This window comes from Gossypium hirsutum, chromosome D07 (assembly GCF_007990345.1).
Source record: "Gossypium hirsutum isolate 1008001.06 chromosome D07, Gossypium_hirsutum_v2.1, whole genome shotgun sequence".
In the NCBI taxonomy this organism is placed as follows: Eukaryota; Viridiplantae; Streptophyta; class Magnoliopsida; order Malvales; family Malvaceae; genus Gossypium; species Gossypium hirsutum.
In genome coordinates, this window is record NC_053443.1 from 51,585,778 (window position 1) to 51,596,247 (window position 10,470).

The window sequence follows — 10,470 nt, forward strand, 5'->3', positions numbered from 1 at the left end:
CAAAAAGGGTCCTAAGGTATGTCAAAGGGACTTTGAACTGTGGAGTGAAGTTTGAAAGAGCTGAGGAGTTGAAACTGGTGGGATATTCAGACAGTGACTGGGCTGGCTTAGCTAATGACATGAAGTGTACATCAAGTTACTTCTTCATTTTTGGTTCAGGTGTTTTTTGCTGGAGCTCGAAGAAACAACAGATAGTGGTTCAATCCACTACTGAGGCTGAGTATATTGCTGCTGCCTCTGCTGTAAATCAAGCAATTTGGCTTAGGAAAATGTTTTGCGATTTGAATGCTGATCAAAAGGAGGCCACAGTGATTAAGGTTGACAATCAATCTGTTGTTGCCATTGCTATAAATCCGGTTTTTTATGGTAAGACCAAGCATTTTAAAATCAAATATCATTTTGTGAGGGAGGCTGAAATGTCCAAAGAAGTAAACTTGGTTCACTGCTGCTCGAAAGATCAACTTGCTGATTTGTTAACCAAACCATTAGCTGCTTCAAGATTTGAAGATTTGAAGGATAAGATCGGGGTTTGCTGCTTTGTAGCCAAGGAGGAGTGTTCAAAGGTGGCAACAACAGCAGCAACATGCAATAAACCATGCAAGGCAGACATTTCATGAAGAGAACCAAGAAACCAACAGATGCATGCTAGTGTCCATTGTGTAATTCGACAGTAGCTTGTTTTATTTTGTTGACTTTTGCTAGTTAATGCTATAATCATTTTTTGCTTTGGTCAGCTAAGATTAATTGTGTGCTTAGCTGATTTTATAGTCATCTTAGGTTGTCATTATGTTGATGTAAACCTTTAGACACTTGCACAAGCAAGTCTTATTTTCCTTCAATGTATTTTGATCTATTTATGTATGTAACAATGTTCTTATTCGGGTAATGAAGAAATGACTTTGTTCATTCAATTTTCTTTCTGTTTTGCTTCTGTTTTAATCTTTCAAACACTTCAACAATTCATTTTGAATTTTTTAAACCTTATTGCTGAGTTAAAAAACCAACATGTTCTCAGTAACCAAACAGGAAAAATGTTAAAAAAGAATGAAAAGTCAATAAATAAACAGGATCTTTTAATGATTGTGTTTTTTTTTACTCTGGTTTAATCAAGTTCATGTAGATATATAATATATATATATGCCCTCTTTTACTGAGAAATTTTTTAGTTTGAATTGTTGGGATTTTGAGGCAGCTCAGAAAAATGGGCAAGAAAATGAATATGAACCCATTGTTCATATTCTAACGGGGTACAGTTTTCACATCCATAGTTGCTGAACCAGTTAAAGGTAAACAAGAATTGCTAGATTTCATTCAACATATTCATCATTCAAGGTCTCTCAAATGTAGCAAGGAAGATTGTTTGCAACACTTTGGCTGGTGTGGCATGCAACAGTGACCATTCTAGGGTTATAGGTCTGCAAAAGTTAGCCGACAATGGAAGCGTGGCTGAACCAGAAAGAACTGGTGAAGCTGTCGTGCAAACACCCAAAGGAAAAGAGAGAGAGAGAGAGACCAAGGAACTTACTTGCAGAGAAAAGCCTAGAAAAAATTTGAAGAACTAGGTAGTTAATCTAGGAAACAATGAAAAGGAAGCAAAGAAATCAAGTTAACGGCCATATCAACTGTCGTTTGTGTTTGACTGATTTGGACTAAAAAACAAAAATATAATTTATTTTTTTAATTTTTTAAAGTGATATAATCCAAAATGAAACTTAGGGTTAGTTTGGATGGGCGGTGTGTTTACCTCCGGTGAGGTTAAAAACAACGGTGGTGGTGAGATTAGTTACTGTAGCGGTGAGATTGGATACTGTAGCGGTGAGATTAGAAACAAGGGTGGAGTGTGTATTTGGATTCAAACGCAGCTGTAGCGATGAGGTGAGAATAAAAAATGACTATTAAGGACATCATATTAGAATTGATATATAATAGAAGTTTTTTAAATTATTTTACTTTTTTAAAATTATTAAAATATGTGAATTTATAAATTCATTTAAAAAAATATTAAAATGTATCTTCCAATATTTTAATGAATTATATAATTAATTTAAATTATTTATTAGATAAAATGATAATTATTTTTTAATTTTTTATAGTTAAATATTTTTTTATAACAATGGTAAATATTATTTTCACAAACAGTAACATTATACTTGGATCAAATTTTAAAGTATCTAAACGGATGATTTTTAATAAAAAAAATATAGTAACATAAGACATAACAAATTTCATTATTACTAGAAATTAGGTTATGATACAAAATGTTTTTACAAATATGGATTCATTAAACTAGTTGCAATGGTTTCCCTTAACATCGTGATTTCAAGGTCACTTTCTCTGTTAGAAGAACTCGATTCACCTCTGTCAAACTGGCTTGAAGAGATTGGCATGTCAGATATATTCTCAAATTCTCGAAAATCCTCATCATTTGACCAAGCATGTCTTCGAATGTAATTATGCAAAACCATTGTTGCAATAACTATTAAAACTTGCTTATTGAATGAATAACTTGGAATATCTCTTAATATTAGCCATATTTTTCCACACTCCAAATGTTCGTTCAATCACAGAGCGTAACAAAGAATGGGCATGATTAAAGATTTCTTTTTCCAGATACTTGATGATTAAATATTATCATTAAATATTAACGGTCAATGTTAGTAAAAGGATCTATTGTTAATTCAAAAACTCAATTGGATGTAAAAAGTTCAGAAGGATTCAATTGATTATTTTGAAAAAAATTTGAGAGCTTATAATACCAATAAGCCTTATTATTTTGAGCTGAATATCAACATCTCAAGCCCCAGAGTCGTAGAGCTCGTTCTCTAACCCCCTAAAAAAAATCCCTTGTTTACAGGCTCCTTTTGTATCATAAAGAATATACAAGCATGTAAAATGATTTGATATTAAGGGAAATTAACATTGTTAACATGATTCAGCAGATTGGAGTGACTTCCATGTAAATGACATCTTCACAAGAACGATAATACGGAATACAAGTACAAAATATTGTAGAATGTGAGATCTGTTCGCAATAAATAAGGTATAACATCCTACTACATTCCACATTTCATATATATACTTGGTGGGCTGATCAGCTATCAGAGACTGAAGATTCAGAAGCACCAAAATTGATTTTGAAATCGAAGGAAATGCAAATTAACTGTTTAATTCCCGCACCTGATAATGTCATCTTAAGTTTGTAGGAACCCTACAAAATAAAAAGTAAAGATAATTACCTATTTATGTCAATTGTAATGTAACTGGTTGGTGAACGAAGCCTAAAAGAATCTAATTAGGATCTCAGAATTTTGAAACCCATATGATCTGTTTTCACTTACCACCAGAGTTCTTTTGGGATAGAACCACCAAAGCAGCTAAATGGAGCTAATACATAGGTGCTACAAAGGATAAACCTCTAGATTCTGGTCACTATTGACAGTTTAAGTATGTAACCAAGTATAATAATAAAAAAGTAATCAACCAAGTGGAGCATATCTTCCATATGAAAAACTAGATAGAGGGAGAAATTACCAAATTGACTACATTCTGAAATCTAACAAAAATCCCAAGTGAAAACAAGCTCTAAAGAAAACCAATTAAGAAAGATTAATCAATGGAATGATAGCAAACCAGTTAGCAGAATACAAGAAAAAGGGAGCTGAAACAGTCCATTCATGACTGCAGTGAAAGACGGACTTGGTTATAAGTTCATCAGCTTGTGTGCAAGACGAGGTCCTTGGTTTGAACAAAGGCGTCGGAGTTCTACTTTTAAAGAGAAACGACAGCCAGTAGGTGGAATATAAAAATCCCTTGAAATATTCATTACGCTAAAAATTTTAAAAATATAAGTTCAAGTTACTTCTTCCTTGAGACTATTTTTTTCGATGACTCCAGATTGTTTACTTTTGTTCAGATTACTCTTTATATAGCTTTGCTAATGGTTGGAGCACATCACAGGTTAACAAATCAAGAGCGGGAAGATGGCATCATAAAAGGCCAAGTGGCAAACAACTCATAAACTATCAGTTTAAGGCTTCTCAGAGAGGATACTGCCCAACAGAGAAATGAGACCTCAGGAAATAGGATATCATTGCTTTAAGGTCTCTAAGCTCATCGTTCACTAAAGAATATCAAACAAGCAAGGATTTAACAGAATAAAGCCAGGGTAGCATAATCTGAAATCAGAACAAGTTACAGTCTTCTTATTCTTACTTGAACCTCAGAGAATATCCTGTGCAAGGAAGTAAGTACAACACAATATAGATATATGAATGTAACCATCCATTTTATTAGAAAGTTCAGGTTGGTATTAGCAAAAGATGTCACATATGAAAAGTGTTTATGAGGTTTTCTTACTGAGCCTAGCAAAACTTGAGGATATTGAGTCGTTTATATAATACAAATGTACATACAAATATAAATATTGAAGTGAGGCTTAGAAAAGAGAGATACTAAGATCAATCATGAAGCATTGCAACCAATTGGTGGTTTCTTTAACTGAATATATAAAAGAACAGGTTAGTTGAATATCTCCAAAGTTCAAGTTATAAGGGAACCTCACAAGTGTTATAATTTGAACATAGCTTCGAAAACAAAAAGTGTGTCCCAGTTAAGTGAAACTTACAGGTGGAGTAAAACCAGGTAAAACTTCATTGTGAGAGAGCACAAAGTTGCCAACTGTAACAGGGCAAGATGTTTCCTCACAAAGGTCATGAGTTTCTTGATGGATATGAAACCCAAAGAAGTAAACTTCAATCACCGCTTTGCCACCAGTGATAGCTTGACCTGTAAAAATGCATTCATAAGATGCCAAAGAAGGCCCCCTCTATGAACCGTGGATGTGAAAACAAAAGACAATTCTCATATAAATATACACCAAGTGTACCGCATAAAAAAAGGCACTCATTGACACAAATGAAGAAGGTTCTCAATGCCAAGAAATGGCTTTGCCAGTAAAAGACAGCACAATTTGAGCAATTAAGAATGAACTTTACATGCAAGATCATAGTCCACTAAGATTAGAAATGTATTTACTAGATAAATTGGATAATAATGTAGGGTATTGTAAATCAGAAAGAATACTAGGAAGAATTAACTTTCATCAAGAGGGTTTCAAAAGAATTGATAAATTAATGATATGGGTTTTGGGGTTGTGCTGCATCTTGAACAGTACTGAGACCGTTATTTAGGGGTTTTAAGGTTAAGTTTGACAAGAGCTTTAACCATTGTTTCATACAAGTCAATACATTGAAGGTTAGATTCTTAATTAAAAGAAAACCTGAAGCTTTTAACCTAGATTTGTTTAACCTTCATGCTTAATGTCCCTAAGATTTAAACATGGTATGATATATGATCTTCAAAAACCCTTTAAATACATGATAAACTGAAGAAACAATTGTATTCATACTCTAGTTTAAGTAACATAGATAAAAATTATCCTTACACACTTCTAGTCTTACCCACAACAAACTTAGAAAAAGATTTTATTATCTTTAGTTTATGATCCAAAGAACTAAACAAGCCCTAAAGCTCACAAAAAAAGAAGTCAAAAACCATTTAGAAATTGCAAAAGCTGAAAGTTACTAGTAGAAGCTGAGATCGTGAAGGTGGCCGGTTTCCCACTAATCACAGGATTAGGTGATATGTCGACTCCATCCACTTTTACAACGTAATTACCTTTATTATCTGCAGTGATTTCAATCTAGGAACTCAGGCATATTGAACACACAAAAAGAACTAAAAGAACTGAAAAGCGATTAACTCAACCAGAGGCTGAAACTATCTGAACAACAACAAATCACAAGAACCCAATCAATACAATAGATAACTGAACAATTCCAGCTCTTTAGTTGGGAGAAAAAAATAAAAATTTTAAATCAGATCCAGGCATGATAATCATGTAAACAGAAAATAATAATTCAAACAACTTGTGGAAGCATTGAGTTAAAATCAATGAACGATAGAAGCAAAGATAGAAAAAGTTTGAATCTTGGGAGAATATTTAGATGGGTTACCTTAGATTCAAAGGATTTATCTCTGTTCTTCGTGAGGAAGTAAGGAGAAGTAAATTTCTGGCATAGAATTGAGGGAAAGAATATACTTTATAAAATTGTAAAATAATAAATGAAAATATGGATATTTTTGTCTGTAATAAAACTTGACTGTCCACTGTGTTTAAGCTAAAGCTTTTACCTCCAGTTGGAAATGAGGCTGGCAGTGAGGTTTAAACCTTTAACTGCACCTCACCATTGTTTCTCCAAACACCAACACAGTACAGGAAAAAAGAATATTCCTTCAAAATTCCGTCAAACCATGGTTGATTCTGCATCTAAAGGAAGCCATCATTTATGTAGTTTACATTATTTTATATAATCATTAAAATTAAATTTGAAAATTATTAATTTTGTATATTTATAATACATTGTTTTAAAAAAAATTTTATATTCAAAATTAATGTTTCTTAAAAATTTATTTTAATTTATAATTTAACAGAAAAAAATATTATTAATTAGTTTTATTATTGATCAATTTTATGTAATTACATATTTTTTATAAATACATTTTCATATATTAAATAATGATCATTTATTCACTTATATTTTAATTTTATTTTAAATATTATCTTATATTTAAATTAATTATTAATATTCTTTTAATTAAAAATTCAGAATATTTTTAAAATTTTAGATCACAACTATTTTAGATTCGGATCATTACAATCTTGCACTTGAGTTATCTCAGCTCAAATTATTTTGGGCCTATGCTTTGTTGAGCTAAAATTTCCTTCAACTCGATTTTAATAATAAATATTATTAATTAGGATAAATACTTTATTTAAACTATTAACTATCATAAATATTTTTACATTTAAATAATAAGACTTAAGGGTGTAAAAAACCCTTAAATTTTTTTTTAAAAAAGGAATTAAGCCCCTTTTTTTTGCAGTCAATTGAGCACTTAACCTTTTAAAATGCATCAAAAAGGTTCTCAAACTTTTTTCAAAAAAAAAACCAATTAAACCCATGTTCTTATTAAAAATTAGAAAAAATAAATTATAAAAATAATAAATAATAAAATTTAGAAAAATTATTAAATTTTAATAAAAATATAAAAATATAAAATTTATCAACAATTAATTTTTTTATAAAAAGCGTAAAAAATTTAAAAAAATTGTAAAATTTTATAAAATTTATAAAAAATTAACGACCTCTAGTTTTTTTTTTCAATTAAAGTCACACATGACATGTGGTGAAAGATGATAAAAAAATAAAAATCAATAAAAGTTATAGAAAAATTATAAAATGCTTCTTTTAGTACGATAATTTTTATAAAAAAATTTACGAAATTTATATTTCTTTACATTTTGTATAATTTTCTTATGACTTTATAAAATTTTACAATTTTTTATTATTTTACGATTTTTATAAATTTTTTTCTAATTTTTAATAAAAGCATGGATTAATTGATTTTTTTGTTAAAGATTTGAGAGTCTTTTTGATGCATTTTAAAAGTTCAAGTACCCAAATGAGTACAAAAAAAAGAAGAAGCAGAAGCTTAATTGCTTTTTTTGAAAAAGTTTGAGGCTTTTTACATACTTAAGCCAAATAATAAATAGGTAATAGTTTAATAATAAAAAAATATATCCCTTGAAATAAAAAATAAAAATTCTGTTTGTTTTAGTAATGAGTATTATTACATGTAACATTATCACAATTTCAATAATATATTTATTAATTTGAAATATTTAATATTTAAAAAATTATAGTATTTAAATATTTTAGTAAGAAAATAAAATACCCTTAAAATTAATAATTGCCTAAACTCTTATCGTTTATTGCAATTAATTCTTAAGACATTTATTTTCAACTATTTGAACTCTTAATTAAAAAAGATGTTATAATATCATCAATTTTCATCTAATCCAGCGCTCGGTTAGGTGAAAAATTAGATGTTTGAGCAGTTTATTGCAATAATAAATAATGAGATAAATATTAAATTTATATATCAATTTAGGTTTAACATGTAATATCATACATGAATTTTGATTTTGTGTGATTTTATATATAAAATTTTGATTTGATCAATTTTCACAAAATATTAACAAAAGTTATCAAATTAGCTCTGTTAACACCATTTTTTGGTAAAACGGGGTCGACTTGGATTTGAAAACGAAAATTAAAATGGGGGTCGCCACCAATCACTTTTGATGAGGTGTGATCGGGTCACCTCGAAAAGTTTTTAATAAACGATTTGATTTTATTAAAGCAATGCTTTTGGTCTTCGAAATTCAGAAAAACTGGTTCGGGAGTCGGTTATGTACGAGGAAGGATTAGCACCCTCGCAACGCCCAAAATTGGTACCTAGTTGATTAATTAGTGTTTTAGTATCGAAGATTGAAAACTTTGAAGAGTTTTTAAAAATACGATCCTAAAAAAAACTTGAATAACATGGATTGGAATTTAAGAGGATATTTGGCTATTTGGTCGAACGAGAAATCAGAACCCAGCATGTTAGGGCACGTTTTCTCGATTTTCCAAACGCAAAATATTGCGTTACTTTGAAATTTTTATTTTTGTATGTTTGGGTAAAAGTAAATGTAACGTTTGAAATAGTGTGTTAAAAAGGGTTACGTTGATGGAATGACAATTTACAACATGGAGAAACAATATTTCGAATAACAGGGTACACGTGTGACAGCCCAAAATTGACCCTAGTCGGGAAGTGGTTTCGGGACCACAAAACCGAGTCATAAAAATAATTGATTTCCATATTCTATGCTTATTATGTGTGTACATGAGTATGTGGAAGTTTCATTCTCCAATTTTGCCAATTGCATGAGAAATTATTAAATAGGGATTGATATGAGACATGGTGAAAATATGATAGGCTAATTTAAAATGGTCTATTAATGCATGTTGTGAAAATGATGGGTTTGCATGTCAAATTACCCAAAATTTGAGCTAGTGGTTGGCCATGCTATGGGTGGAAACATGTTGGGAACATGTTGGCCTAGTGAGGTATGTAGGAAAAAAATAAAATAAGGGGCATGGGCATAAAATAATGAAAAGGAGTATGATGAATACAAAAAAAAATGTGTGTAGTTGTTTCCCCCCCCCCATTGCCGTGAGCTAAAGAAAAGAAAGGAGAAAATTTTTGTTCATCCTTTCTCATCTTCATTTAGCCGAAACTAGAAAGAAAAAAACAAAGAAAAAAAAATGCTCATCCTTTGGTTCATCCTTGGCCAAAAATTTTAAGGAGGAAGGAAGAAGAAAGGTTGAAGAGGTTCGGCCATGCATGTAGCTAGGCTAAGGTATGTTTGATGATGTTCCATGAGATGCATGCATGTTTTAGTTGTTAGCTTGAGTTCTACCTAGCCCATGGTCTAAATCTTGCTATGTGATGGAAATGACACTCGGCCATGGATGCATCATTCTTGGTTGATGTTTGATGTTGTGGTGATGAGGCATGAGGATGAGTTAAGATTCGGCCTAGGTGGAGTTTGTGTTAATGCCATTGCATGCTAAATATGAAGCTTGTTAATGATGCATGTGATGGTGGCTTGATGATTCTTGAACCTCCTTTTTAGCATTTTTGAGTGAGCACATATGTGCATTGGTTGCTAAATGGAGAAGAATCGGCTAGCAAGTTGTGTGCTAAGGTCGAATATAACTTTTGCATGTTAATGAGCAATGCATGTGTTAAATTGATGGAAAGGGAGAGGATGCTTTACTAGTGTGTATATGTGTGTATTAGCCAAGTTTTGAACTTGAAACAAAAGGGTGTTTAGTCAATACAAGTGACCATACTTGTAGAATGTATTAAGTGTTGAAATCGGCCCCAAAATAGACATGCATATTCGGCCAAGGGGGAAAAATTAGCTAAAATGTTGAGTTTGATTCATGATTCCGTACATATGTGACTTTAATGTCTAATGTATAAATATGGGCTAAGTGCCTTGTGTTCCTCTTTTCGATGCTCAAATGATTAAATCAATTTATTTGTTTAATTAAGCTCAAGAGCAAAGGGGAACTAAATCCGATAAAGGGAAGGAAAAAGTGGTCGAATAGCTATCGGAATCGTTCGACAACACCCGAGGTAAGTTCTTGAGTAAGAGAGCTTAAATTATGATGTGATTAGATCATGTTTTAAGCAAATTAAAATCATGCTCTTTGTGTGGCTATTGAGCCGAATTTGCAAGAATGATAAATGTCTTGTGTTTGAGTTTTGCTAACGAAAATGAAATACGAATGGGCCATGATTTATTGTTAAATGTGCATGGTTATTTGAATGATGTCCGGGCTAAGTCCCGAAGGCTTGTGCTAAGTGACAATATCCGGACTAAGATCCGAAGGCATTTGTGCGAGATACTAATTTCGGGCTAAGCCCGAAGGCATTTGTGCGAGATACTAATTCCGGGCTAAGCCCGAAGGCATTTGTGCGAGTTACTAAATCCGGGTTAAGTCCCGAAGG

The 10,470-nt window shown here is 31.4% G+C and overlaps 1 long non-coding RNA gene across 5 annotated transcripts; it reads right to left on the reverse strand.

The window, feature by feature from the left end:
• Window positions 1-2,886: 2,886 nt before the first annotated feature.
• On the reverse strand, window positions 2,887-6,326 carry LOC107955034 (uncharacterized). 5 transcript variants are annotated; one of them, XR_001699796.2, is made up of 5 exons: window positions 6,193-6,326; window positions 6,015-6,071; window positions 5,584-5,685; window positions 4,625-4,785; window positions 2,887-3,208 (listed from the first exon to the last, which is right to left on the reverse strand). It is a non-coding gene; the product is annotated as an uncharacterized lncRNA (long non-coding RNA). The 5 variants fall into 5 exon arrangements; XR_005916341.1 differs by lacking the exon at window positions 5,584-5,685 and having other exon boundaries at window positions 6,193-6,316; XR_001699795.2 differs by having other exon boundaries at window positions 6,015-6,196.
• Between the last annotated feature and the right edge of the window lie 4,144 nt (window positions 6,327-10,470).